A 9,190-nucleotide genomic window follows, 5' to 3' on the forward strand; every position below is an offset into this window, starting at 1 on the left:
TTTTGTTTTGTTTTGTTTTGAAGTAAAAGGTTTTTAAATGGAATTGGGGATACAATTAGCAACCTGTAGACTAAGTAATGGGCCTAAAAATAGTAGATCTGTACACTTTCCACATTTTTTCCACCTTCTGGTGATATAACAGCCCCAATTTGCTAAAGGCTCCATCACCCTTTATTGTATGAATTTCTTAGTCTCTGAAAATACTTGAGTTTACAACTGGTACAGAGATTTCCATGTATCACATTTAGCAAGAAATAAGACTGAGATGCCCTCATCTGCTTTCACTCATGGGACTATATCTTCTTCAAAGTTTGGAAGGATGGTCATTGCAGTAACAGTATTGTGAATTGGGAAAATAAAGTTGATATATATATATATATATATATATATATATATATATAAAATATTTAATTTATTGGACAGAGAGAGAGAGAGAGAGAGATCACAAGTAGGCAGAGAGGCAGAGAGAGAAGAAGGGAAGCAGGCCCCCTGCTGAGCAGAGAGTCCTATGTGGGGCTTGATCCCAGGTCTGTGAGACCATGACCTGAGCCGAAGGCAGAGGCTTAACCCACTGAGCCACCCAGGCGCCCCTAAAGGTTATATATTTTTAAAGTAACTATATATTGAAGCTGAAGAAATCACACTCAAATACACACTAAGAGAATATATCTGATGAGCTAGTGCCTATAAATAAGCAGGAATTGGAGGTTATCTCCTTACAAAATTTATAATAGATTTGAATCTTTTCTTGTTTTTTTGCTATTCAGATAACTCAGAATGGATGAGGATACTGGAATGCAGCTGGAGAGATGGCTAAAATTTACCAAATGCAGAGATGTAATATATAAGGGAAAAATTTGTTAATCAACCTAAGTGTATGATTCAAAAGTTTCCTCTTGCAAATATTTTATTCTTGGGATCAATACACTAGAAAATGCCTTTGCTATTTTCTCAAACATGAAATTAAAGTCCAAAGAAATCCATTTTAATGTAATGCTGTTTAAAATATGTTGTTTACAAAGGGGTACCTGGGTGGCTCAGTGGGTTAAGCCTCTGTCTTCAGCTCAGGTCATGATCTCAGGGTTCTGGGATCAATCCCTACATTGGGATCTCTGCTAGCAGGGAGCTTGCTTCTGCCTGCCTCTCTGCCTACTTGTGATCACTCTCTCTCTCTCTCTCTCTGTCAAATAAATAAATAAATCCTTAAAAAATATGTTGTTTACAAAAGCTTTTGATCTGAAAGTATTGAATACCTTTCTTTTGAATCAATCAAAATGTTATCTCTGAACTTTGCCTAATTAGTTTATTAGTAATGGTTTATAACTTCCTGACAATCTTTTTTCTTCTTATTTTTTTTTCAAGTTTTTATTTAAATTCCATTTAGTTAACATACAGGATAATATTAGCTTCTGGTGTAGAATCTAGTGATTCATCACTTACCTACAACACCTGGTGCTCATCACAAGTGTGTTCCTTAATCCCCATTATCTTTTTAAACCATCCTCCACCCGTCTTCCTTCTGGTAACCCTCAGTTTCTTCTCTATAGTGAAGAGTCTGTGGTCTTTTTCAAACCAAGATAAAGATGGCAAGTTCCCAAGTATAGGACCACTTTTGAATTTTCTGATCTAAGAATATATGTAAGGCACTATAGTCTTATGTTATTTATTGCAATTCTTTGCTTGAACCAGGAACATAGGAGATAAGATCCTGAACACAAATGGTGATGATGATGACAGCAGGAGCAACAGGAAATAAAAGAAACATGATGCAGAGTCTATGGCTTTTGTCTTGGCCCTACTGACAGATTGAGATGCCTCACTGGTCAGAGGTATTTGACATCATGTGTCCAACATTTCATAACCAAAGATAGACCAGTGAATTTTCTTGGTAGCTGCACTCTTGATGCATAGATATATTTTTTATTAGTTCCTCTTTTACTCCTATAGCATATTCTTCATTATCTTTGAGATATTAGACTTCTGTCAATACCCGCAAATTTTTGCTGTTGTGGCTCTCTCTTGAGCACACAGCAATAGTCCCAGGTAATGCTTCAGCCCTGTTTGTCTTCCTGAGGCCTGAGTATCTCTACATTTCTATTGTCAACGTGGCTCCTAACTCATCTCCTGAAGCTTGCTTCTGAACAAAACCATTGACTTAGGGATAAAATGTCCATCCAGTGGTTTTTCCATAGAAAGTCATGACTCAAGTCTGAAATTTCATAGCTAAGTGATTTCCAGGTAAGATGTTCTTAAATGTTCTTTCCTTGATATACTCTTTCTGTTTTAAATATGTAACAGTGATAGATAAAGTACAAAACAAAACTAACTAGACAAAACAATACAAAGAACAAAGGTAAACCTATTTATGAGCTGAAGGTGAAGCAACACTATAAAGAGGGAAGAAGGACTGAAGCTGATGTATTGCCAGGTTCAGCTCAAGGAACAGGCAGTGGTAGCTCAAAAGTTGGCAACTCGAAAGTAAAGGAATTAAAACTTCTTCAAAGGTGAAAATAAGACAGAAAAAGTATTTGTAGGGTCTGGGTATGTGTTTCCATTGTGAGAGTCTAATGGGGGAAAAAAAAAGCACAAAACATGTTTCTATTACCAGATACTGTAGATACTGCAGATTTTAGCAAACTATTAGTGTTGTGAGATGAAGGACCCATATATAGTCCTGCTCAAAATGTGAATCAAACTGCCCCCCAGCTTTTGGATGGGGTCTGTATTATTCCCACTCCCCCTTTAAGCAGGAGCTATAAAATGTTATATGACATGGCAGGCAGGAGCACAGGAGTGATGGGGAAATTATAAAGCTATTGGCCATGGAAGGATGAAAATAAATAAAGAGGGGAAAAAAACCCACAAGGAATAAATAATTGTTCAAAAAAAGGATTTGAAAGTATTACTGAGGATCTAGTGAATCTGCTATCTTCGAAGTAGTGTGAATGGGTATGGAATTACTCTGTGGGCTGGGCTATCTACTGTGGGTCTCAGACATCAAAGGAAAGGCCAGATGAACTGATGTTGGCCCTTAAACTATAGCAACAGAAATGATCCCAGAAAATAATTTAAAAACATGAAAAATTGTGTTGTTTAGGAGAATAGACAACAATTGCAACAATGAAATGAAATTTAAGAGACATTTCAAAGTCTTCAAATAAATATATTTAAGTTACTCAACAAAACAAATGAAGGGATAGTTCCACCACCCAAAGAAAAATGAATTATAAAACAGAATGAGCAGGTATTTTGAAAAGGCTATATAAAAATTAATTAGATTGACTGGAATAGTCATTGGAATAAAAGTTCACTTAGAAGGAATCTAGTGTAGACCAAACATAGACCAGGAGAGAATCTGAGACAGAGAATATTGCTAATGAATTTACCAAGTAGTCAATATGTAGCAAAGGGATATAAAAATGTAAATGAATACTTTAAATAATACAAATGAATATGACATGCATAAATAGCCAATAACTTTTTAAAAGTTTATCTGCATGATACATAAACATGGTTCACGTTTTGGAACACTAATTCTGTATTTACCACACTAGTGCAACACTATTCTTAAGGAAGTGATTAGTTCCAGAAAGAACAAGACAAGAATTTCTTTCCCTTAATTCTGACCTATCTCTGGAAAAGTTTTGTGAGAATAAGAAGGAAGAAGTGTGATTTTCTTTTTCTTTTTTAAACCTGGTAGGTTTCCCTTTCAACAAAGAGTGTCCAGGTGGCAAGCCTTGATTCCCTGGGAAACACTGGCCATGCAAGGAGGCAAAGGGCCACTGATATTTGCTAGGGTTGGTTGCTATGATTTAAAAAAACAAAAACAAAAACAAAACAAAACAAAAAACCTTGCCGCATATAGATCCCAACAGTACATGTTTTGTCCAGTCAATAGTTCTTGGACTCCCTCTAAGTAAGTTCCCCCAATAAGTCTATGCATCCACTGTTTTCTTTGAGTCTTTTCTTTGGCCTTACTGGACCATCACCCACTCTAGGCTTACTTAAACTCTGCTGGAGCACACCTGCAGAATTTTTACAATTCCTATTTACTACTTTGACATAAGGAAGCATTTATGTGATTTGTATCAGTCAAATTTAATATTGGTAGCATCATTGTTATTTATTAAAGTTGCAAGCAAACAAAACTTAGAGAAGACTATATTTCTCATCCATTGTTTCCATTGAAGCAGCATGGGCCGCAACACATGAGTTCTTAATTTTGTATGATTACTGAAAGGCTTGAAAATTTGTGTTCACCCAAGTTCCCAGGTGATGCTAATACTGCTAGTTCAGGGACCAAACTTTTAAAGCCACTGTTTCTGTACAGTCACCCAAACTTAGAAACATAAGAAAATAATCATTTCCAGTGTAAATTCAGTGACTAGTCCTTTGGGTATAATGTATGTGCCCACTTTCTCCCATAATCAAGTCATTAGGTTGTGCTTACTTTCCCTCTATTGTAAATATAGGAATAACTTGGGCATTTTGTTTAGTTGCTCAGTTCACTGAATTTTAAAAAGACCACTTCAGGTTTTGTGTGTGTGTGTGTGTTTCTCTCCAAACTTTATACATTTCACACAGAGCCTGAATGAGAGTATACATTCCTGAAAAACCTTTGTAAGGTGTTTAAGATTTGTTTGGTAGGCATGGTATAAAATACTTTAAAAAGGTTTGAAAATTCTTGTTGGTTTTTTTTGTCTCATATATATCTTCCTTTTTTGCTGGTTAACTTGACTTTCTTTAAATATTTGCAAAGCTATAAAAACAAAAAAAAATGAATTTATTTTGCTCAAAGGAATGGAAGTCACAAGGAGATAAATTATAGCTCAGGAAAAACATATTAGAATGTATTACTTAGGATTTACTAAGTTCCTCATCATAGAAATGGCGTGAGCATGAAAATAGAAATATTCTGTGCCTAGGAAGTTTAGAAAGGATCTCAAACATCAAAGAAGTGGTTAGATTAAATGATTTTGCCCTGAAAGGATTTTATAAGGAAGAAAATTTAAATGTTAGCCACAGAAGCATTCCAGGAAACTACACCATTATTGTAAATGACCTATGTTTCTCTGAAACCAAGTGTCTGTCACCATAATAAACACAGCAAAGACAAACAAACAAAAAACTATTCTCTGGCCTATAGGTTGAAGATACTTTGGACAAACAAAATGAATGCTTCTTTGTACTTTCAACTGTATAAATGATGTCTCTGGAGTCTTCTTCCTCTTTTCATCATGTATTGTCCTCTCACAGAAAAATATCAATATCTTTCTCCCTATAAAAAATTGTACATTAAAACTCCCAGTAAAGAAATGCCATAAAATAGTCTAAACTGGTAGGTTTTGTTTTTGTTTTGCATTGCATCTTAATAAATACATTCCAAACTGACATAAAATGCTACGGTCTTAGAATAATATATGGTATTATGTCATTTATGTGCACTCTCGGTGCAGATATAAATTTTGGAAATGTCATAATTGGGGCAATAAACAGAGGAGAGGATCACACTTTAACTGAGCAAAGCTACAGTAGATGCGCCCACACATACAAGGCACACAGTAGATGCAGTCATACAAAGGGCTCTAAAAATATATCAGGTAATATTTGGGAGCTTTCCACCCCCAAAGAAACTTTCAGGAAAATCAGATCTATTTAATATATTCTACATGTTGTTAATTCCAGAGGTTGTACAATCCTAAATTTAGTAAAAAATATAGTAAACATATTTTTAAAAATTATCACATATTATAAAAAATGGGAATGTTACCCTAAATATCCAGAGAATATATGTAAAAAATGCACTAGTGACATACATATACTTGAATTACTTGGTTTTCTATAAGTGTCAATCAAGAAAACATAATTCACTCTACATATTTCAAACATAAGAAAGCGAATACGAAAGATTGCACATTCTTGAACTACTGAGAGAACAAAGAGTGGATGTTATCTACAGTTTCCCTCTAGGAGTTACAGAAAGACTTTACTACATCTCACCCCGCCTTGACTTTTCTTTGATGTTTGCTCAGTACTACATATTCCGGATTTTCCTCAGATGATTTACACAGGTATTCTCCAATCTAATCCTGCACTTCTGCAAATATTTTTCTTCTGGCCTAAAGAAGAATGATTTCTTGGCTATTTATAGAATTCCTGGGTCATGTAGTTTCCTCCAGCACTCAAAATGGACACGAGTCTTGAAATGTAGCAAGTAGTTTGAGAAAACATCCGCTCAGGTTCCTGCCTTCTTGATTGTCGAAGTATAAATGTTGAGCGCAAGGACAAAGAATGAGCTAGACACACTCTTACATGTAGAACTTTAACAAGGATATGGGGTTAGAAAAGAGAAATATGGATGGAAAGACAAAGAAGCACAGTAAGAAAAGCCAGCAATCTTGTAGTGAAGGTAGCCAGTGAGAACTACTTGGTGAGAGAGTAGCTGAAAAACAGGATGTCTGCAATGAAATTTATATTTGGGAAGGGGCTTTCTCAATTTTTTATTTTTTATATCCTCTATATTTGTATATCATCTATAATTTTATATTCTTGTTTCACTGGTTTTGGAGAGAGTAAAGAGATAAGGGAGATGTCTAATGTGAATATTGCAGGAAAAGAGGACAGCCACATAAAAAGAGAAAATATTCCATAAATTGAACAAATTCAATAGAAGTAACTTAGAGTCAGAAAGAACTTGAAAAAATTTAAGCAAACCTCTATCTCACATGTGTACCTCAGTACCAATGACAAAATCTGGGATATTACAAAGCACATGTGTCTCTTTGTTCAGAATTAGGTTTGCTCAAATTTCATTTACTTCTTAAAAGAGGAATCTCTGTTACTATTTATTTATATCTTTATTTGCAACTATCTGAATTGATATCCATTCCTTTATAAAAGAAGCACATATCCTGCTTTTTTTGGTATTTATTGACACAAGTATTTAGAATATTTTCTAAATATTTGAAACTTCATCACCTGTTACTAAATTAGTTTAAATCAACCAATTATCATATAATTGATAATGAGGATCTCAGATATATCCAGAATTAAAGTAATCTCAGATAAATTGTCAAAAATACTTTTGGTGGTTCTAATAAAAAGCTGAGCAAGAAGAACATAACTGGCCAATCTATGTGGGTTCCCCTTATAAAAAATTAGTATTACTTTACAGTTTTAGTTCTGTTTATGAATTTTATTTTGTATGATGCATTAAGCCATTGTCTCAGCTCAGTATATATGACAGTATTAATTCAGTAAAGAGATTTAAAAAAAGGATGAATTTTACCAAACTTGATGAGAGAGATTAGAAATTGTATATTTATATATTTGTCTACTCCGTACTTATTTTTAAGTGTCGTAATACAGAGAACAGAAACTTTAGAAACTATCAAAACAGAATCCATTAAAAAAATCTAGAATGTTATAACCCCAGGAATGTTTATTTTTAATAAGCTATGTAACATCTTCTCATCCATTAGCACCCTCAGAATGTAAATGTAAACCTTTTCAGACACGGTCATCTGTCTTAGAATATTTTAATATTATTCATGTATTACCCTCTGAAAAACATCAAAGGATCACATTATCTGGAAGTAAGTAGAATTACAAAAGAGTCTAATAGCTTCCGTTGGTTTAAGAAAAAAAAAACAAACTACGTGGGGAATATGTAAAAGATGAATACATAAAAGATTAAGTGAACATCTTATAAACAATTAGTGAAATACTATTGAGTCACCATATTCAAATGCAAAATAGATATATGAGAAACAGAATGCATAAGCCTATTATGGGGATTAATTTCATACTCAAAGTTGTTGGTGAGGATATGATGAATCTAAGCCGAAAAACTTCTTTAAAGTCTAGAAAAACCATCTGGTTGCCTTGGAGATGGAAGGACATTTCAGAAGAGGACTCTGTGGGAGATGGTTTGCTACACATTCTTCAGTTTTGTAAAAATGCAGAACTAATCATTCTCTTGCTTCTCATGCACAAATACAGAGGAGAATTTCCCATGTATGTGGCCCTATTCAAAATAATTCTGGCCATAATATTATGGGTGATTCTTTTGAGACTATTTTAGAGTGAACCATATTCACTAGGGTGTCCCCAGTGACTATTAGAGTTGGTGGCACATAGTAGACTGTCAGTTAATATTGACTGGATGAATGCCAACAGAAAGGAATTACTTCAGAATAAAGTAAATAAAGTGAGAGTTGTTTTGTAGTTGAACAAATTAAACTGAGAAGAAAGCAATAAGAGTACATTAAGATGTTGAAGCAATTCTTTTTTTTTTTAAGGTTTTATTTATTTGACAGATGGAGATCCAAGTAGGCAGAGAGGCAGGCAGAGAGAGAGGAGGAAGCAGGCTCCCCACTGAGCAGAGAACCCGATGCGGGGCTCAATCCCGGGACCCTGACATGATGACCTGAGCTGAAGGCAGAGGCATTAACCCACTGAGCCACCCAGGTGCCCCAAGATGTTGAAGCAATTCTTGAGAAGAAAACAAACAAGGTGAATTGAGTACTTTGCTTTAATCATAGCCTGATAGCATCATAATCTATATGCCCATTGACTGGTTATATGTTGTTCATTCAACAAATACTTAAAGTGCATTTTTTTTATGTGCTGGACATTCAGTAAATATTTCCCGAATTTGAATTTTAAACAAAATGGCAAAGGGTCAGGCTTTTGAAGATCTGGATTCTGATCTTGACAGTGCAAAATGATTTTGGTAAATCACGGAATTTCCTCAATCTGTTTCACCTGCTATAACAAAATTATCCTAAAAATAGAAAATATTAAAATACAACATTTTCTCTTGTACACAATATTGGGATAATTCAGAAAAACCTATGAGGAAATACTCTCCCTACATACACATATAAACACATGTATGCACATTTATATTTTAAAAGTGAATTGATAATGATTCATAATAATAATATTAACAAATCATATAATTTGAAATGATTATTTGCATAAGATACCTATCATTTCAAAATGAATTGAAACATAGAACTACACAAGCAAACATTTTTTGGAAGAAGATTATCTTAGAACATCTTCCCCAGAAACAAATCTCAGTCTGGCCCCAAGGGAAGCGCTAAAGCACAGATTGTACTGCAGAGTTGGTCTCACCTTGAGGCAAGAGGGCCAGCTTCTCTGCCCCTTCATCTCCCTGGCCTTG

This window comes from Mustela erminea, chromosome 17 (assembly GCF_009829155.1).
Source record: "Mustela erminea isolate mMusErm1 chromosome 17, mMusErm1.Pri, whole genome shotgun sequence".
Classification (NCBI taxonomy): Eukaryota; Metazoa; Chordata; class Mammalia; order Carnivora; family Mustelidae; genus Mustela; species Mustela erminea.